The sequence below is a fragment of the Lathyrus oleraceus genome, chromosome 7 (genome assembly GCF_024323335.1).
Source record: "Lathyrus oleraceus cultivar Zhongwan6 chromosome 7, CAAS_Psat_ZW6_1.0, whole genome shotgun sequence".
NCBI classification, from domain to species: Eukaryota; Viridiplantae; Streptophyta; class Magnoliopsida; order Fabales; family Fabaceae; genus Lathyrus; species Lathyrus oleraceus.
In genome coordinates, this window is record NC_066585.1 from 320559620 (window position 1) to 320582054 (window position 22435).

Sequence of the window (22435 nt, forward strand, 5' to 3'; positions counted from 1 at the left end):
CGAGACCCCCCTTGCTTCCTGTGCAAGTCTTGTTTAAGATAGGTTGGCCCTTGTGCCATTTAGCTAGAAACCTTAACTTAGGGTTGACTTTGCATGACAACATCTAGGCTCGAGTCGTAGTCTCCCTAGAGTTGTGTCTCCCTCTGATATCTGGTTAGGCTAGATCCTTTATCCCTGCGTAGGGGAACTACATCGCCCTGATCTTCACACCAGATGAAGTATGTAGGCAGGAGATTGAGCTGATCTCTCCGGGCGCCCTTTTCCTTTTTTTGTGTGTGTTTGGCAACTATTAGGCTCGAGCTCTAGTCTCCCTTTTAGTCTGTTTGTTCGCCCTTTTTCTTTTCCAACCCTTTGTGTCTTAACCACCCTTGTGTGTGTTCTGGTTGGAGTCCGACGTAAGTCCATCGATTGGTAGTTGGTTTCCTGCGTGTGTTTGTTTTGGTTCGGATGCTGATGTAAGTCCAGCGATTGGCATTCAGGCTCCATGTTTGCCTTTGCCTTGTTTGTGTTTGTGTGCGTGTCAGCCGAGCTACGAATGCTCTGATTCTTCTCTCGTCCGAGAAGATACGTATGCATAGGATGCGATATCCTAGCGAGCATGTTTTTGTCTCCCCAGTCCGAACTACTTCGACTCTGATGTCTATGCCTGATAGACTAAGTAGGCCCAGGATGCGACATCCTGCCGAGTCAGTTTCAGTCAGTCTCTTTCGTTTCTTTCAGCCAGTGTGTGTGAGTTTGAGCAGTGTTTTAGCAACCAATTTCCTTTCTATTGTGCGTGGATCCCGTAGAGTACTACGGATGCGTAGGGTGCCTAACACCTTCCCTTCGCATAACCGACTCCCGAACCCATCCTCTTTGGTCGCGAGACCATGTTCTTTCCTAGGTTTACTTCGAGCGTTTCCTTTCCCTCTTTTGGGATAAATAACGCACGGTGGCGGCTCTGTTGTTTCTTTCTTTTCCCGCCGGTTTTTCGCGCGATGCGACAGCTGGCGACTCTGCTGGGGACATAGAGAAGTTGACCTATGCTGGTCCATCTTCCCTGAGCGAGTCTCTCCTAGCGCTCTCTAGGATTAGGGTTTTGGTTGCTTTCTGCTTGTTGTATTTTATTGCATTCATTGTATATATGTACATTTATTGTTTGCATTGATTGTGTGCATTGATGTTTGCATTCATATTCATTATTCATTGCTGGCTGGCTGTCTGTTTTTCTCTGTGTGGGGGGGAGTCAGTTGAGGTAAAAGGTCCAATACCCAGACCATGAGTGCAATCTAGGATACCTAGGAATAGAGTGATTCATGGGAAGCGGGTGGTGTACGCCACTTAGCGGAACATTGATATCACGAGCAGTTCAGACTCTGATGGGGTATTATCGGTGCATACATCGGGTGTGCACAGGATAATATTTCTTGAAAGGGTTGTTTATCCTGCGTTTCTCTCAGCCTTACCCTGGCCTAGACTACACCCGTGAGTGGGGAAGGGCTATTCATTACAGGTACTGTTGGTGACTCGGTCCTGTTGGTGACTTGGTTCTGTTGGTGACTCTAGTTCAGACGACAGTTTTCAGTTGACCTTAAGTTGGATTTATGTTCCGATTTTGACTGAAGTTTCAACCCAGCAATCAGAGTTTGCGCAACCAGCCAGTCCAGTCTGCATCATGTGCATCATAGCATATTTATTTTTCAAAAGAAACGCATTGAAAAAAAAGTGAAAAAAAAAAAAAAAAAAAAAAAAAGAAAAAAAAGAACTAATCTCTGCATGCATATCATTTCTCAGGTACATTCCCGAGCTTGTCTACTGATAAAGATGGCGACAGTCCCAGAGCCGAAGCGGAAGACCTGTGTCTACGTTTTCCATCGTGAGCCGTTGACTCCACTAGTCGAGTTGGGGAGCCTTGTGATAGGTGACCGTCTGAGGAGTTTTGTTGGGCAGTATGGAGATATCTTGACATTGTTGAAGACAGTAGTGGATCCAGTACCTCTGCAGACGCTACTTCAGTTTTATGATCCAGAGCTCAGATGCTTCACTTTCCAGGATTATCAGCTTGCACCTACCCTTGAGGAGTACTCTATCCTGTTGAGTATCCCTATTCAGCATCAGACTCCCTTCTTGGACGTCCCAAGGGAGGTCGACTTCAGATTGATTGCCAGAGCTCTCCGGTTGAGCGTTGAGGAGGTTGGTAAGAATTGGAGGCCCTGTGGGGAAGTAGTAGGTCTGCCTTTGAGGTTTCTGTTGAGGATTGCCAGAGTTGAAGCAGATAAGGGGAATTGGGAAGTTTTTCACGCACAGCTAGCTGTCATGATCTATGGGATCATCCTATTTCCCAGTATGCCGAACTTCATAGACCATGCTGCTATCAGCATCTTTATCAGAGGGAATCCAGTCCCTACCCTCCTTGCTGATACTTACTATGCCATCCACAGCAGGCATGGTAAGGGAGGAGCCATCAGATGTTGCCTGCCTCTCCTATTCAAATGGTTCATGTCTCTTCTGCCATCCAGTGGACCATTTGTAGATACCCAGAGCACTCTGAAGTGGACTCAGAGGGTCATGTCGCTCACTTCCTACGACATCAGATGGCAGTCATACCGAATGGACGTGAGGGATGTTATCATGAGATGTGGAGAATTCCCGAACGTGCCACTTGTGGGGACCAGGGGTTGCATCAGCTACAACCCAGTTCTCTCCCTTCGCCAGTTAGGGTTTGTTATGAGTCGAAGACCTCTCGAAGCCGAGATAGCTGAGAGTGTGTATTTTGAGAAGAAGGATGACCCTGTTAGGCTGGAGCAGATAGGGAAGGCCTGGAGATCAGTTGGAGTAAAGGATGGGTCCATCTTGGGGAAGAAGTTTGCCATAGCCATGCCCGATTACACTGATTGGGTAAAGAAGAGAGTGGAAACTTTGCTGTTACCCTACGATAGGACGGAATCGTTGCAAGAGCAACCACCCTTGATCCTTGCGGATAGTGTGTCTGCTGAGCACTATAAGCAAGCCCTGATGGAGAGTCGGCGTCTGAGGGAGAAGGAGCAAGATACTCAGATGGAGCTATACAAAGCTCAGGCCGATAAGCTGCATTTGGCCCATCAACTCAGGGAAGTGCAAGGAGAGGATGCTAGCAGAGCGAGGGGGAAGAAGAGATCGTATGAGGAAATGGAGTCCCTGATGGATGCAGAACATAGGGAATGTCTGAGACTGCAGAGAGCAGAGGTCGGTTATCAAAAGAAAATCAGAGACTTGGAGAAGCAACTCAAAGACAAGGACAATCAGTTGAAGAAGGAGATGGAGTTGAGACAGAAGTCAGAGGAGTATCTTGGAGGAGAAGTCTTGGAGCTGAGGAGACAGTTGAAAGAGAAGATCACTCCGCTACCAGATTGTTCAGAATGCTCACTGTTGATAGACCAGTGTCATTACCTGAAGACCCTCATCCCTGAAGACCGTTTGCCTTAGACTATATCTTTGTATTTTGTTGCTGAATCACCTCCAGGCTTGTTGGATGGGATTCATTTGTGTGTAATCCATCTCTCGGATCTTTTTATTGAGAATCACCACCAGACTTGTTGGGTGGGTTTCTTTTTCTTTGTACTCTGTTTTCGAATATTCAGTTGTATGACTTCTTTTACCCTTATTCATATATAAGGCTGTTGATTTTCTCTGTTGCTCTCATTTTTCCCTGTATTCTGTTTATCTCTTTCTTGTTGCTGCAGGTTGCCATCTTTTTCAAGATGAGTCAGGCTCCTTGAATGCCTGAGAAATGAGCATCTCATGTGCATCATGCATATCATTAGACATCATAATCATATCATTTGCATAACAGGTGTTCTTGTGCAGTCTTTTCACTGTGGGTTCCTGTGTTCAGGCAGGATAGCTGATCAGAGACAACACCACTACTCAACGAGGCTCAACCGTCAACGAAGTATGGATCAAGTACAAGCCGAGTTGGCTGAGATGAGGACGAACATGGCCCAGTTCATAACAATGATGCAAGGGGTCGTTCAGGGGCAAGAGGAGCTGCGTGCCTTAGCCCAGAGACAGGAAGTTGTGATTCCAACATCCAACCGTGCTTCGCCTGTTGCTGCACCCGCTCAGGAGACTATCAATGTTGCTGCTCCCACTAACGACTATGCCGTCGGGGAAGAGTTGAGAGGAATAAGAATCAATGGACAGCCTCTTGCTGCAGAGGTCAATGTCAGAGCTACCCGGGCTCCGATTCGTCATCCAGCTCCGTTTGTCAACCAACAAGAGGACACGTTTACTCTCCTCAGTGAGGACTATGATGTTGTGAAAACCGAAGAGAGGGACAGAAAAGTGGATGCTCTTGCTGAGAAAGTCCGAGCCATGGAATGTCAGAACTCCCTTGGGTTTGATGTGACCGACATGGGTCTGGTGGAAGGGTTGAAGATCCCCTACAAGTTCAAGGCACCCTCATTCGACAAGTACAATGGCACTTCCTGTCCTCGCACCCATGTGCAGGCGTACTTCAGGAAGATCTCTGCTTACACTGACGATGAAAAGATGTGGATGTACTTTTTCCAAGATAGTCTATCTGGGGCATCTTTGGACTGGTACATGGATCTGAAGCGAGAATCGGTCAGAAGCTGGAAAGATTTGGGTGAGGCCTTCCTAAGGCAATACAAGCACAATATGGACATGGCGCCGAGCCGAACTCAGTTACAGAGCTTGTATCAGAAAGATAAGGAGAGCTTCAAAGAGTATGCCCAGAGGTGGCGTGAACTAGCCGCAAGAGTGCAACCTCCTATGCTGGAGAGAGAACTGACTGACATGTTCATTGGAACCCTGCAAGGTGTGTTCATGGATCGTTTGGGAAGTTGCCCGTTCAGCAGCTTTTCAGATGTTGTCGTCTGTGGAGAACGAACTGAGAGCCTTATCAAAGCAGGGAGGATACAAGATCCTGGCTCTTCAAACTCTTCCAATTCTAAGAAGCTATACTCTGGGGCACCCAAAAGGGGAGAGAATGAAACAAATGCTGTGCACCGTCGGAGGAGTGCAAATAGAGGACCATATCGGCAAGTTGCTGCTGTGACTATTCCAGCAACTCAAACTCAACAACAACAGAGAAGACCAACTCAGCAATATCAGACTCCACAACGTCATCCTCAGCAGCAGGCTTATCAGCCTCCCATTGACAATCAAGCTGGTACAAGTAATGAGAGGAAGAAAATCATTTTTGATCCAATCCCCATGTCCTACGCCGAACTGTATCCCACTCTGATAGAGCGGAACTTGATTACTCCCAGAGACCCGCCGCCCATACCCGTCAACCCTCGGTGGTGGTATAGGCCTGAACAGCATTGTGTGTATCATTCGGGTGCTCCTGGTCATGACGTGGATAGTTGTTTCCAGCTGAAGATGAAGGTTCAAGACCTTGTGAGGTCAGGTATTCTGATCTTGGAGGACTTAGGTCCCAATGCTAATCAAGCTCGAAGATGACAAGTCCCGGGCTGGCGCCGACTTTTTCTTCAGAAGGGTTGTTCAGAAAGCAGAAGCTGCTAATGCAAGAGATACTGACAGTTGTCATCCCTGGTGGGATCTATCACTATTGGGTCGCTGTGGGCGTTCCTACAGTTGTTCATAAGTCTTTGTAATAATCACTTTGTTTAAAAACCCTTCTCCCATGCCAAAAGGAGAAGTGATGACATTGTTGGCAACATTTTGTGCAATGATATTTTCATTCAAATAAATTCATGTTAAACATTTGTTTTTCCATTTGTTTTCCCTTTTCGCTTTTGCATGAAATTGGTGATCACAAAAAAAAAAACCTTTAAAAAACAAGAATAAAAGCAATCTTTTCATCTGCATAACGATTGTCTTGTTTGATTTTTCAAAAAGCTTTTCATCTCCAAATCATTATGCAGGTTATTTCTCAAACCCATTGAACATAATGATCGGACGTCATCTCCCAATTTTGAATTCCCTGTATTCGAAGCGGACGAAGATGATTTTGAAGGGATTCCTGACGAGATTTCCCGACTTCTTGAGCAAGAAAAGAAGATCACTCAGCTGCATCTCGAGAATCAGCAGAACAGCCAACTGGGGCATTATCAAAAAAAAAAAAAAAGAAGAAAAAAAGAAAAAAAGAGAGGGTGCAAAATCAAAAAAAAAATCAAAAGCAAAATCAAAAGCAAAATCAAAAGAAAAAAACAAAAGAAAGATAGCACCCTCAAAGTCCCAAGTTGACTGATGCTGAATTCGATCGAAAGGAAGAGATCAACTGCCATGTGTCATGGTCAGTCATATCAGCAGAGAGTAAAAAAGCATTCGACAAGAGGATCAAGCCTCGTGTGTTCCGAGGGACCTTGTGCTCAAGAAAGTCTTGTCTTTCGTGCCCGATTCCAGGGGCAAGTGGACTTTACAAGCTAAGAACGTCCATACGTTTTCAAGAGAGCCTCTTCAGGCAGTGCTTTAACACTTACATCAATGGATGAAGAAGTTCACTCGTCCTGTGAATTCTGATGCAGTCAAGAAATACTTCGCCTAAAAGAAAAAAAAAGCAAAACAGCTCGCTAAGTCGAACACCCCAAAGGGCGACTTAGGCAAAAAGGAGCGTCTCGGTGGATTGAAAACCCGAAAGGGCGATCCAGGCAAAAGTTAGAGACATTGAAAAAAAAAAAAGAGAATTTGCATCCCGCTAGATTGATCACCTCACACTGGGGCAATCTAGGCAAAAATTAGGGATTTGGCAAGTAACTGCATCTTGACAAGACTATGCTCTATATCCGTCATCCGTCAGGGATTCTCGATTCGTCGTCGACTGAAGCTCCGAATACATCGAAAATTCAGAATGGTAGAGGAAAGGTCATTATGTTCAATGTAGCCCTCTCCAATATATATCACCGATTTCAAACTTGTACAGATCTATGGAGTCTCGCCCTTTGCAGACTACCAATCCATCACGTCAATTTGAGCTTTTAGCCAATTATTTGCATTCTTATTTGTTTCAACTCAACAAATGTTTTGCATGTTTTAATTGATAAAGTATCATTGTTTTCAAAATAAACAAATTTTTCAAAAATTGTTCTTAAACAAAGCGAACCTTCACAATGATGGAAAGAATACTTAGGAGACCCGCAGTGCTCTCCCGAGGGTGGTATGATTACCAACAGGTAAGACAATTGTTTGTATCTCGAGCATGACTGTATCTTTGTCCTGCAGAGCCTCGTATGGCCTCTCCTCAGTGAAGTTGCCCGATGCAGTGTGGTGTGAAGTTGTTCATCTTCATGTTCCCGGCAGGACAGATTCTTCCTCCAAATCCCTGTTAGCTCTATTGTGGGGCATCCCCAGTAGAGTGCTGTTTGAGCCCTATCGTGGGGCATCCCCAGCAAGTTTGCTGTTTCGGACACTATTGTGGGGCAGTTCCCCAAGCAGAGTGTTTACTGAAGACTTCAACTTTCGCCTCTCCAGCAGAGCAGTCTTCATCTCTCCCCAGCATGGGTGTTTTTCTTTGAAGATTCAGTATCCGGTGGATCGACATCCCTGTAATCCGGCATTCCCTCAGATAGATCCCTCAGCGGAGTTGTTTGCACGAGGAGCTTTGTCAATGCCTTTGTATTTCTCATCAGAGATCTGGTTGCCCCTTGGGGCCTGTGATTTTTCAGCAAGTTGTTGTGGCGCGTACGCCTGTATGTTGAACTCTGTTCTCCAGTTGTGACTGACGATCCCTCCAGAAGCCTCTTGTGGCTCCTCCTCCCCTGCAGGATGAGGACTCTGGTTTTCTCTCCGGATGGTTGATTCCCGGACCTGCGTGTTGAGCATGTCTGTTTGTCAGCATTCATCATACATTTTAGGTAGAATGCATACATGCATAATCATAGCATTTGGATACTCATGTTGCAGCTGTTGCCGGGTATCTGTTGATTGTTACCTCCTGCTATTTGGTAATACAGATCTCTCCAGTAGATTTCCTTAAGCAGATGTGGGTGTGTCCGATCTCTCCATGTAGAGTCTACCCCTTAAGCAGAAAGTGTCTATCCTTTCTTGCCATTTCCCCACTGAGATACATCCTCGTGGATGACGGTTGCTTCCGTTCCCTCCCTAACGGGATGGGTTTTCCCTATTGAGTTCTTTCCTCATTAGGACGAGTCTTGTTTCAGTCTGCCTTTTTGGATCAATCCTGAATTGGCTTCCTTTGGCTGTCTCTTGTGCTTCCCTGGGGCATAAATGAATAGTCGCTCACTAACCGGCACTCATTCATCTTATCCTCAGCGGAATTTGTTGGCCTCTACCTACAAACCGGTAGTTGTAAGTCCTATCTTTGTGGTTTTCTACCTACAAACCGGTAGTTGTAGAATCCCACTTTCATCCCCTGGCGGATATTGTTTGTTGGCCTCTACCTACAAACCGGTAGTTGTAAGTCCTATCTTTGTGGTTTTCTACCCACAAGCTGGTAGTTGTAAAATCCCACTTTCATTCCCTTGTTGGAGTTAACCCTTTGTGCTCATCCCGATGATGACTGGTTACTTTTTCCGTGGCCTCTACCTACAAACCGGTAGTTGTAAGTCCTATCTTTGTGGTTTTCTACCCACAAGCTGGTAGTTGTAAAATCCCACTTTCATCCCCTTGTTGGAGTTAACCCTTTGTGCTCATCCCAATGATGACTGGTTACTTTTCCGTGGTTTTCTGCCTACAAACCGGTAGATGTAATCCCCTCTTTGCAGTTATCAGTATCCAGTTTGCGGTATTGATATTCTTTCCCCTTTGGATACTTGCCTTGATCAAGCAGTATTGTCCCCATTGGGTTTTCACCTTCTTTTCGGATACTTGCTCCGAGTTAGCAACTTTATCCTCTTTGGATTGGTCATCTTTGCATACCTAGTCCTGGTACCGATGCCTTTCTTTTCGGTCGATTATTCATTTAACAACCTACAACCCGGTTATGGATAATCTTCCATGCGAGGTTATTATCTACGTTCTGACGGCTATAGATAATATATCTCATGCGCTCTTTGGTCAATCCTTCGATTGTTATCACCAGCAGAGTAAGATTCGTATTCCCCGTGGAATCGGATGTCCATCCTTTAACAAGTTTGCCTCTGCTCTCTTCAGGATGTTTTCGGTCGTTATCCATTTAACAACCTACAACCCGGTTATGGATAATCTTCCATGCGAGGTTATTATCTACGTTTTGACGGCTATAGATAATATATCTCATGCGCTCTTTGGTCAATCCTTCGATTGTTATCACCAGCAGAGTAAGATTCGTATTCCTTGTGGAAGCGAATGTTCATCCTTTAACAAGTTTGCCTTCGCTCTCTTCAGGATGTTTTCGGTCGTTTATCCATCTAACAACCTACAACCCGGTTATGGATAATCTTCCATGCGAGGTTATTATCTACGTTTTGACGGCTATAGATAATATATCTCATGCGCTCTTTGGTCAATCCTTCGATTGTTATCACCAGCAGAGTAAGATTCGTATTCCCTGCAGAATCGGATGTTCATCCTTTAACAAGTTTGCCTTTGCTCTCTTCAGGATGTTTTCGGTCGTTTATCCATCTAACAACCTACAACCCGGTTATGGATGATCTTCCATGCGAGGTAATTATCTACGTTTGACGGCTATAGATAATATGTCTCATGCGCTCTTGGGTCGAAGTCGTCCTCCCCAGCCGAGTAAGATTCGTATTTCTGGTGAAATCGAATGTCCATCCTTTAACAAGACTGCTTTTCTAGCCCTCTTCAGGATGTTGAGTGTTTTGGAACACCAACCAATTCACGCTTTGGCACTCAGGCCAATTTTCCGGTATTCATACCGAGGTGGCGATCAGGCCAATCTCCGACGTTTCAGATTGACATCAAATCTCTCACACACCGATGCTCAGTATTCAAACTGACTTGCGGCGCTCAAGCCATGGTTATCCCTGTGTTACCATTTATTTTGGTATCCAGGTCGACGTTTTCTGTTTCGGTGTTCAGGCCGATTTCTTTTCCGTTCCAGACGGACTGTTCTTTCAAGACTGTTTCTTTGCCGATCCTGACAGGCATTCCTGTATTATATCCAGTCGGTGCAAATTTCTACGGTTCTTTTGTATTCAATCCCTGTTTACCCTGAAAGTCTGACAGCCACAGCTATCATCCATTCGGGTTCCCAGCTGATTGAATAGGGGCAGCTGTAGCACCTCAAATTTGCACCTATCATTGTACATACATTTTCATATTAGGGCATAACATATCATAGCCCATTGCATAGCATTTGCATTGTCCTCAGTTGCCTCAAGAGCAAGCAAGCAAGGATTAGGTCAAACTGATCAGGAGATCAGCCAACTAATCAAGCAAAGTTGTTTCTCAAGGAATCAAAGCCCTAGGGTTTGTCCATCAAGTTCATATGTCTTGGAGGTCCACTTGAAGTGTTCAAGTCAAGGGTTGAAGGCTCAGAAGTCATCAGTTCATGCACAGCCAGGTCAAAACCCTATACAGTCAATAATCAGTCAAAGCAGTGGATGGTGGCCATTCTCGCAGAATTTGGGCACCATGATCAATAATCAAGAGTCCATACAACTTGGGACATCATTTGAAGTCAAGGTCTCAAGGAATTAGGGTTTGGAATTCATCAGAAGTGCACAGTCAGTCCAAAACCCTAGAAAAGTCAAAGTTGGTCAACTGTGGTTGATTCTATGGTTTTGATGGATGGAAATGGTTTGAGAGAGCTTATTCATGTCCTAATAGGCCTCATGTGTCATGGCAATCAACACCATTGAAGAATTTGAAGCCAATCAGAAAATTTCCAGAAATAGAAAGTGGACCTGTAATTTCAACTGCCAAAAATAGAAACTTCTTGATCCTCAACTTGCATCATGATACAAGCTCCAAATGAATTTTTGCCCAACATGAAAGTTGAAGATCTTGTTCTCCCATTTTCAAAAAGTCCAAGAACACCCAAATCCCATGTGTGGTTGTCAAGATATGATCAAATCATTTTCACCAATTTGTGAACTTCAACAAGCCATATCTCTCAAACCATAAGGCCAAATTTGGTGGGGTTTTTTCCTACAAACCACATTTTTCATCCTCTTTCCAAAAATATAAATTTCATGACCTAAAACCTTGCCAATCAAAATGGCATTTTTGGACCTTTTTCATTTAAATTCAAAGTTTGACCAAACTTTGACTTTTTGATTCTTTGACTTTTTCTTGATTTGGCCAATTGGGAAATGTTTCATATGTCATTTGTGATTTGCTCCAAGCCCTAAACCATCATCATACCATTATTTTACCACCATTTTGGACCAAAAAGCAAAGTTGGCAAATTGTACAATTGGTCATTAAGTAAAAGCAAGGTACAGCAATTCTTCAGCAGACCACAAAACAGCAAATCAAATGTCCTTCTGCAGCCTTTCCAGCCCAACTCGAGCCAGCTTGCACCCTCCTTGTTCCACATTCTTCCACTTAGCAAAAATGCAAATGAGTGCATTAACACTAAACCAATTTACAACATGGATTAAGGACCTAAAACAGATCACATATAAGCCTTCCTTTTCTGAATCCAACCCTAGTTTTTGACAGCCACCATACAGAATTCTCTCTCACTCTCATCTTGCATTTTGGCAAAAAGACAAATTCTGCAAAAACCCTTGAAGGAACTCGAGCAACCCTTGCCTCCTTCAGCATCTAGCCCATCTTGTGAAGCTTTTTGAATCACCATTTCTCAACTGGAACTTCATCTGCAGAACCTGTTTTCTCCAAGCATCTCAAATGGTAGTTTGAATCGTGGGAGCTTCCAAGCATCATCGAGTTCATTTTCCTCAAGGATTCATCATTGCCAAGCATCATCTTCACTTGTTTGCGCTTGTAGCCATCAAAGCCGCCCTGTTTTCAATTTTCTTCAAAAACAAGTGATTCGATCTCTTCATTCTATATGCCATGCCATGTTTTAGCTAGTTTGTGTTGTACTGATTCTCATGAACTTCAAATGGTTTGAAATGGTTGAGTATGCTGTGAGAAAATTGAACTTCTTTGTTTATGCTCAAATGAGTTTTGGTTCGATTTGGTTTGTTTAAGCTGACTTCGTGAAATCCATTACTGAAATGTTGATGTACATGATTTGATGATTCTATTGGTGTACTTGATTGGGTGTTCTGGGCATTTCGAAATTTCCATGTTTGAACATTGAATGATGAATGCACTGTTGTATTGAACCCTATTCCTGTCCAGAATTTCCTCATGCTTATGTTGTCTTGCTGTTAGCTAGGGTTGCTTGTTGATAAATGCTCATGGCCATGTTTTATTGTGGGTGTTGTTGTTCATGATTTGGTAATTGATGTTTGAATGATGAAGATGAATGCTGTTAGGTTTAAGAATCCTAAGTTCATTTCCAGAAATTTAAGGTTCTTGTGTTTTGTTTGTTTGAATGGTGATTGCATGAGTATCATCTGTTTCATTGCATGCTATTTGGAGCTGGTTGAATTTTGATGATGAACATTGATGTTGAAACCATGCTGTTGTTGAAACACTAGTAACTTTCCAGCAAACTTGCCCTGTTCACATATTGCTAGTGTTGCCTGCTATTGTTGTTTGTATTTGCTGCTATGCTGTTGTTTGGTTGCTGTTTGAATGATGATGATGGTTGTATGCTGTTGTTTCTAAAACCATAGAACCCTGCTGTTCATGAGCTTTACATGTTTTAATTTCCAGAAATTTGAATTTCGTGTTTTGGTTGGTATTGATCGATGCTCCTGTACCAATGTCCTGCTGTTTATGTGCTGTTGTATGATGTTGTTGCCGCTGTTATTTGAACCAAGCACCCTGTCCAGAAGTTCCCTTGCTTGTCTTGGTTTGTTGCTCATGATGTGTTTGCATGAGGAGTACTCTTAATTGCCCTGCTGTGTGATTGATGCATTTCGATTTTTGTTTTGATGAGGAACTTGGTTGATAAACATGAATGCTGATGTTGTTGAAACCCTGTTATTTTCTTTCAGAAACCATGTTTTTATGTTGCATGAACATTGGCTGTTGTTGTTGCTCATGTTGCATGATACATTTCGATGCCATGCTGTTGTGATTGTTTGATAGAAACTGGTTTATTTGATGTTTGCTTGCAATGCCATACTGCATAAAACCCTAGGGTTTCTAAAACAGAAAACATGAACATCCATTGGCGCATGTACTGTTCTATTGGCTGGGAGCCAATCAGAACATTTTATTTGCCTTGCCAAAACGCGGGCGTTTTGATTAATGAGCTCAGAATTACACTTATGCCATCGGTTGACTTTGTTTGACCCCATTTGCCATGCCTTTTGTTCATACTTCATCCATTTTTCACTCAACTTAAACAATTCATTTTTAATTCAAATTTCATCCAAAAATTATGAAATTTTTTCCTCATGTTCATGAATGTGTCCTCTATTTTATGGTGAATTTTAATTAATTTTTCAGTGGCTGGACTTTTAATGATAATTGTTTTTTCAACATGTATGCATAAATGATACATTGTGCCATTCCTTTTGTGAAATTGTCATGTTGTATCCAATGAGCCTGAAATTTTTTGTGGTGAAACTAGACACATTGACCTTCATTTCCATATAAAGTTTGTGCATTTATCATTTGTGGATTGAGAGTTATGATTTTCTGAAGTTATGTGTTACATTTGGTGCTATGCCATGATCATGTATTTTCCCAATATTTGTTCACATGCTTCCTCTTATCCAATTGACCCCAAATTTTGCATGAATCATCTATCACATGTCTAGTTTGTGTATGAATTTTCCTGGAATTAATCTTGCTGTTTTCCATTTGATTGAGAATTTTCTTCCATACTTGGTCATTTGTTGACTTTTTGTGCTATGCCTTGCCAAATCCTTTATGAAATTCTCAAATCTTATTGTATGATCATGAAATTTCATATGTGATAACTAGACATCTCAAGCTTTGCATTGGTGTTAATCTCATTCATTTCTCTTCTATTTTCAATTTGATATGTTTTTTGAAGTTGACCCATGTTTGTTGACTTTCATTGTGCTTACTTGAAATTGTGTTGACTTCATGATTTTAGTTGACTGCCTTCCTCTCATCCAAATGCCATGAAATTTTACATGTATACCATGCTAGATGTTAGGATTGGGTGTGATTTATTTGGTGATTTTTGAAATTGTTTAGGTTGACTTTTGATGCAAGTCATTCTGTTGACTTTTGTATGCTTTCCTTTGCCTTACTTTGACTTCAAATGTTCATGAAATGATCATAATGCATGATTTGAATGTGGGCCCAATTGTGATTGCTTTCTAATTGGTTGACTTTGACTTTGGGTTGACTTTTCCTTGCTGCCTTGACTTTTTCTTTCATCTTTGACCCTAGGCTAGTCCTAGTGGTCTTCTAAGCTTATGTTGAGTTCATCTGTTTCAGGTTAAGCACCAATGCCTTGAGGATCATTCAAATGTGTTTTAGTTTGATTGTTTAATGTGCTAACCCTTGTTTTGTAGGTTGACTCATGTACTTGAGTCTTTGTGCCTTGCACAATTGGTCCCTCTGTGGTTGACTATTGGTTCATTTTCTTTTGATTTTGATTGTTGACTTGTTTACTAATGAGTTTGACTTTTTCAGGTACTTTAGTTGCTTAAGTTCTTTGAACTTGCTTGCTTTGCTTTTTTAGCATTTGCTTTGAGGTATAAACCTTTCTTCTTCATGTAGTCTGGAGACCCGGTCTGTTATTTGACCGGGCAAACTGTCTGAAGTCCTCCTTAAGAGGCAATGCCTGTGTGTGTTTAATTTTGTCCTAAACAGGAAAAGTCCTCATTTGAGGCAATTGGTGGAAGGTAGGGATAAGTAGCCTATCCCCCACTATTCAGTGTGTCCTCTCTTTGCTCCCATTACATGGTTGAAGCATTGAGATAAATACCCAAGATCTAATCGAGTCAATAATGGGGAAAGAGTTCCATCTTTCTGAACTCCCCCACTTTCTATTATTTGATGCTCTCCCTGATTAGGGATAGAAGCAATGAGGCACACCCCTCATCTCCTATTCATCTGCTTCACCTTAGCCTCTCAATGGCAAGGTTAAGAGCAACACTTACCCTATTCCAGTTGGCCCTAGTGCCTAACCTTTTGCTTGAGCCTCTTGTATGCATATAGAGTGTGCTTTTTGTGATTGCTTGTTTGCTTTGCCTCTTTAGGTTTAGCTTAGACTTGCCCTTGTGCAAGGTAGGTTGTGCTTGACTTGCTTCCTGTGCAAGTCAAGTCTGTGTGGCTTAACCCTTGTGTGAGCCATACTTAGAGCTGTTCAGCCGAACTACGGCAACTCTGATTCTCATGTTCAGATGAGATACGTAGGCACGAGATGCGATGTCTTGTCGAGTTTGACTAACAACTAATCCGTGCTTGTTTTCGCCCTCGTTGCGATCCTTTCTCTCGCCCTCGTTGCGATCGAGCCTTTTCCTTTCTCTCGCCCTCGTTGCGATCGAGACTTTCCCTTTCTCTCGCCCTCGTTGCGATCGAGACCTTTTTCCCTGCCGGCCGAACTACGGCAACTTTGATTCTCACGTCCAGATGAGATACGTAGGCACGAGACGCGATGTCTTGCCGAGTTTTGACTAACCACTAACAACTAATTCTTTTCTCTCGCCCTCGTTGCGATTGAGACCTCCCCTTTCTCTTGCCCTAGTTGCAATCGAGACCCCCCTTGCTTCCTGTGCAAGTCTTGTTTAAGATAGGTTGGCCCTTGTGCCATTTAGCTAGAAACCTTAACTTAGGGTTGACTTTGCATGACAACATCTAGGCTCGAGTCGTAGTCTCCCTAGAGTTGTGTCTCCCTCTGATATCTGGTTAGGCTAGATCCTTTATCCCTGCGTAGGGGAACTACATCGCCCTGATCTTCACACCAGATGAAGTATGTAGGCAGGAGATTGAGCTGATCTCTCCGGGCGCCCTTTTTCTTTTTTGTGTGTGTTTGGCAACTATTAGGCTCGAGCTCTAGTCTCCCTTTTAGTCTGTTTGTTCGCCCTTTTTCTTTTCCAACCCTTTGTGTCTTAACCACCCTTGTGTGTGTTCTGGTTGGAGTCCGACGTAAGTCCATCGATTGGTAGTTGGTTTCCTGCGTGTGTTTGTTTTGGTTCGGATGCTGATGTAAGTCCAGCGATTGGCATTCAGGCTCCATGTTTGCCTTTGCCTTGTTTGTGTTTGTGTGCGTGTCAGCCGAGCTACGAATGCTCTGATTCTTCTCTCGTCCGAGAAGATACGTATGCATAGGATGCGATATCCTAGCGAGCATGTTTTTGTCTCCCCAGTCCGAACTACTTCGACTCTGATGTCTATGCCTGATAGACTAAGTAGGCCCAGGATGCGACATCCTGCCGAGTCAGTTTCAGTCAGTCTCTTTCGTTTCTTTCAGCCAGTGTGTGTGAGTTTGAGCAGTGTTTTAGCAACCAATTTCCTTTCTATTGTGCGTGGATCCCGTAGAGTACTACGGATGCGTAGGGTGCCTAACACCTTCCCTTCGCATAACCGACTCCCGAACCCATCCTCTTTGGTCGCGAGACCATGTTCTTTCCTAGGTTTACTTCGAGCGTTTCCTTTCCCTCTTTTGGGATAAATAACGCACGGTGGCGGCTCTGTTGTTTCTTTCTTTTCCCGCCGGTTTTTCGCGCGATGCGACAATACAGATGTCATGACATCGGGTCTGACACCTCAGTAAAAGTCCTGCATATTCACATTTTGAACATCCTGCAAGTACATGTTATCTTATGTCAAGACAACACTTGTGACACCTTGTGAACACTCTAGATTTTACCAAAACTGTTGCCAACACATAGAACCAACAAACTCCCCCTTTGGCAAATTTTGGCTAAAACATATATCAGTCCATTTGTTCACAAGAGTACAAAATATATCAGCAGTTAAGCAGCAGCATAAGTAATAAACCACACATTTACTAGCTATAATAGCAACTAGTAAACACATTTTAAACACATATGTGCTTCTTCTCCCCCTAAGTCTGTTCAACACAGACATCTCCTTCAACAACACCTGTAACATCCATCCCCCCATCTGACATCTCCTTCAACATCACTTGTACTCCACAAAACATCATCCTGTTCAACATTAGCTTTCATCTGTTTATAGCCTAGCTACCTCATAGCACATATTAACTGCAGCTCTCCTTTAGCTACTTCTCCCCCTTTTTAGTCAAAATAGACCAAAGAGACCAATGAGACAAAATAAATGTCTATTAGTCCAACAGAGAATGTCACATAGAATGTTAAAACATATAGAATGTTAAAACATATTGTCAGGTGTTACAGAACCCCAAATATACACAGCTATAAAAGCTGAGATAAAAGAAATCCAGAGAAATCACAAAGAGAACCCAAAAATTACATCAAGGCATCAAAACAAGACTGCCAAAAAAACATCAAACATCAAGCATCAAAGCATCCAGAACAGCACATCATTATGACAGGGGAACCATCTTCACCAATACTCAGTCAGAGGAGCTAGCATCTTCATCAGCTTCAGACCCAGAACTGCCACTTGATTTATCTTGAGATTCAGACCTCTCACTTGAGGTGTGGGCATCTGTTTCCTTGGCTTGACCAACATTATCCATATCTCCTTGCTCCAAGCTATTAATCAGAACCTCCAGAGCTTCTTTCCTAGCTTTAGCCACCCTTATCCCAGTCTCCAATTCCTTACAGGTCTCTTTCAGTTCAGTAATCATACCACCTTGAGAGGCTGGCTTCTTTACAGCAGATGTCATGACAATGTCATTGACATGACTGCCTTCAAATAATTTGTAATGAACTGACAATGGAGGTTTTCTTCTACTAAGGATATCACTTGTGCTCAGTATTCCAGGTTGCTGACTTAGGATTATCCCACAAATTATTGAGGGAAAAGCTATGGGCAGCTTCACTGCATTTATGGAAGCATGTTTGACAATTTGTTCAAACATGAATCTTTAATAATCGAAATTAAGCTTGGTTCCAATAGCAAATATGAGCCTTCCTAGAGCATTTGAGATTGTAGAGATGTGATTTGTTGGTACCTAGTTTGCTGACCATATCTTGTGTAAGATAGCATATTTCACAGTTAATTTTCCAGCAGAGAGATGCTTTTTACTTGGCCACTCCTTGACCTGTCCAACAGTTATTTTCCTACACACCTCATTGTTTGTGGCCTCTAGTTCACCAGCACCTTATGTTCCTCTTCCTAGGAACTTATTGATCACAGTTGGAGAAAACTTCACACACTTTCCTCTAACAAACACCTTACAAAACTCTTTGATGTTCTTGTCAACAATGTCCTCAGGGATGTTCACCACAAACTCTTTAACAAGACCTTCGAAACATTGAGATAACCCACTAATTGTTTTCATTAAACCAGCAGACTTAATCAGGTCCATGACCTCCTTAACTTCCACAACATCCTTTCCCAGTTCTCTTTCCACAACCACTCTTCTTTGGATCACAAATTTCCACTTGGTCTCACCATCTTCAAGATGGAAGGAAATGTTATCCAGGTGTACAGCAACAACCTTTGCAGAAGATTTTCTAACATTTGACCTTTTGACAGGAGAGATGTCAGGGACATCGTCTTCAACATCTTCCTCTGAATCAGAACTTTCTCTTACCTTTATCTTCTTTACCTCCACTTTACTCCAAGACTTTGAAGGGCCTACAACAATAGCCTTCTTACCAGTTTTGGCTGTCATCATCTCAGCCACAGACCTACCCTTCCTGGTCTTCATTCTCTTAGCAACACTTGGCCTCAAGTGATGAAGCAAGCTATCATCTTCATCATCTGAGCTCTCTTCTTCCAAGTCAATCACCTTCTTATGCTTCTTAGATTGAGAAGCATCTACAGATTTCTTACAAGGCAAGGTTTGCCCTAAAGAAAAGAGTCATTCTACAACAATATCTTTCTCAAACCTAGATGAAGCATCATATTTCTCATTGTGAGGTCCAACCTCAGGAGAAGGGTCTCTTCTAGATAGGGGAGTAGAAACTCCCTTTATAGAGTGTCCTTCATTTAGGATCCTCGTGACAAGATCTCTAATGACACAATCAGTATGATGCATGTCATCTTTAGAGGTAGGGTTATCAGAACTGTTACCTTGAGTATGTCTTGTAGTGGAGGATGGACCAGGAGCGTCGCCTGGGATGACTGATAGAGGAATCACTTCCAAAATGTCCTCATTAAGAAAATCCATGGAGTGTGCTCTTGCTTTGTGTGCAGGTTTGGTGTTTTTAGAACTAGAAGGTGAAGGATGTTGTCATATCTTGTTGAGCTTGTGAAAGGATTTTTGTTGCCCTAGCAGAGAAGGTCGATGAAGTTTGAGGAAGATGGAAATGGTTGAGCTGAGGTTGCGTGTGAAAATGCTATAGATGGTAGTTCCAATACTAGGTAATGATTTACCATAAATGGGGCACTTTCTTTTAAGTGGGCAGACAATATTTTTATTACCTTTTCCACTACAAATTAATTGCTATAAACTCTCATAGATACAAATCCCTAATTTCCCTCTTAGACATTCAAATTTATTAGCATCCAAAGCCTTTGTAAATACGTCAGCTAATTGCATTTCAGTAGTAACATGTTCCAGGACTATGATTTTCTCTTCCACTAATTCTCTAATAAAATGATGACGAATATCAATGTGTTTTGTCCTGCTATGATGAATAGGATTCTTAGAAATATTTATAGCACTCAGGTTGTCACAGTACAATGTCATGACATCTTGCGTGACATTGTATTCAGTTAGCATATGTTTCATCCAAACTAGTTGAGAACAACTACTTCCAGCTGCTATGTATTCAGCTTCAGCAGTGGACAGGGACACACAATTTTATTTCTTACTAAACCATGATATTAAGTTGTTCCCCAAGAAGAAACATCCTCCTGGTGTGCTTTTCCTACCATCAACACTTCCAGCCCAGTCAGCATCATAATATCCAGTCAGCATAGATCCAGATCCATGAGTATACAACATCCCATAGTCACTGGTGCCATTGACATATTTTAGTATCCTCTTCACTTGGTTTATGTGACTAACTTTTGGTTTAGCTTGATATCTAGCACAAACACCTACAACAAAAGCAATGTCAGGTCTGCTTGCTGTGAGGTATAGCAGACTTCCTATCATGCTTCTGTAGAGACTTTGATCTACACTAACACCATTTTCATCTTTGGAGACTCTCAGATGTGTAGGAGCAGGTGTCCTTTTATGACTTGCATTCTCCATGCCAAACTTCTTAACAATGTTTTTGGCATATTTGCTTTGAGATAGAAATATAGAATCTTCCATCTGCTTGACTTGTAGCCCAAGAAAATAGGTCAGCTCTCCAACAAGGCTCATCTCAAATTCAGACTGCATTTGTTTAACAAAAAGTTCGACCATCTGATCTAACATCCCACCAAACACAATATCATCCACATATATTTGAGCCATCATGAGTTTTCCTCCTTCATTCTTAACAAATAGGGTCTTGTCAATACCTTCCTTCCTGTATCCATTGTTAGTGAGGAACACTATGAGTCTATCATACCAAGCCCTAGGAGCCTGTTTCAAACCATAGAGGGCTTTCCTCAACTTGTACACATGCTTTGGAAGATTTGGATCTGTGAATCCTTTAGGTTGTTCAACATATACTTCCTCATTTAAGTAGCCATCCAAGAAGGCACTTTTTACATCCATTTGGAACAGTTTAAACATCAGAATACATGCCACTCCAAGAAATAGTCTAATGGACTCAAGGCGAGCTACATGGGAAAATGTTTCATCAAAGTCAACTCCTTTAACTTGAGTGTATCCCTGTGCTACTAATCATGCTTTATTTTTAGTAACCACCCATTGTTCATCAGATTTATTCTTGTACACCCATTTTGTTCCAGTGATATTTATTCCTTCAGGTCTTGGAACCAGTTCCCGTACTTCATTTCTCTTGAATTGGCCTAACTCTTCCTGCATGGCATTGATCCAGAACACATCAGTCAAGGCTTCCTTGACATTCCTAGGCTCAATCTTGGACACAAAACAACCATGTGAGATTACTTCCCTTGATCTAGTTGTGACCCCTTTATTTGGGTCTCCTATAATGAGATCTTTGGGATTATCCTTCCGAATTCTGATGGAGGGTCCCTTGTTGATTTTGTCAGCTTCAGGTTCAGCTTGAGGAGGTTCACTCTCATTATTTTTGTCTGGGAAATCAGCTGGGGCATCATTTAGAGATGTCTCAACATCGTCTGTGACATCCGTCTGTTGATCATCAACCACAAGATTGATAGATTCCATCATTACTTTTGTTCTGGAATTAAAGACTCTATATGCTCTTCTGTTTGTTGAATAGCCCAGAAATATTCCTTCATCACTCTTGGGATCCATCTTCCTTCTTTGTTCACGATCAGTCAAGATATAACATTTACTACCAAACACATGGAAGTATTTGATTGTAGGTCTTCTCCCTTTCCAGACTTCATATAAAGTAGTAGGAGTCCCTTTTTTCAAGGTTACTCTGTTGTGAACATAGCAGGCTGCGTTCATAGCTTCAGCCCAGAAGTGGTAGGGAAATTTCTTGGCATGAATCATAGCTTTAGCTGATTCTTGGAGAGTTCTATTTTTCCTTTCTATCACACCATTTTGTTGGGGAGTAATGGGAGATGAGAACTCATGACTAATTCCTTCTGATGCACAGAATCCAGCAAATTTGTTGTTCTCAAATTCCTTCCCATAATCACTTCTGATTTTGATAACTTGACTTTCTTTTTCTCTTTGAAGTCTTAGACAAAGATCTTTGAAGACTTCAAATACATCAGATTTTTCTCTTATAAAATTGACCCAAGTGTATCTGGAGAAGTCATCCACCACTACATAAGCATACTTCTTCCCACCAAGACTTTCCACCTGCATGCGTCCCATCAAATCCATATGGAGAAGTTCCAGCACTCTGGAAGTGGTGTCATGCCTGAGCTTCTGATGTGACATCTTTGTCTATTTTCCAATCTAACATTCCCCACAAACTCTTCCTTCATCAATCTTCAAGTTGGGAATTCCTCTAACAACTTCAACAGATATAATCCTCTTCATTCCTTTAAGATGCAGATGGCCCAATCTTTGATGCCATATCTTCACTTCTTCTTCTTTGGCTAGAGTACACATTGATGAATAACCAGTTTCTTGAGAACTCCACATGTAGCAGTTATCCTTAGACCTGACCCCTTTCATGATCACTTCATTTTCTTTATTAGTAATCAGACATTCAATTTTTGTGAAGTTTACAGTTAGACCTTGGTCACACAGTTGACTGATGCTTATTAGGTTTGCAGCCAGTCCCTTAACAAGTAGGACATTGTCAAGGTTAGGGACTCCAGGGCAGTTAAGCTTACCAATCCCCTTGATTTCACCCTTTGCTCCATCACCAAAGGTTACATAGCTGGTGGCATGAGGATGAAGGCCAGTTAGTAGGTTTTTGTTTCCAGTCATGTGTCTAGAGCACCCACT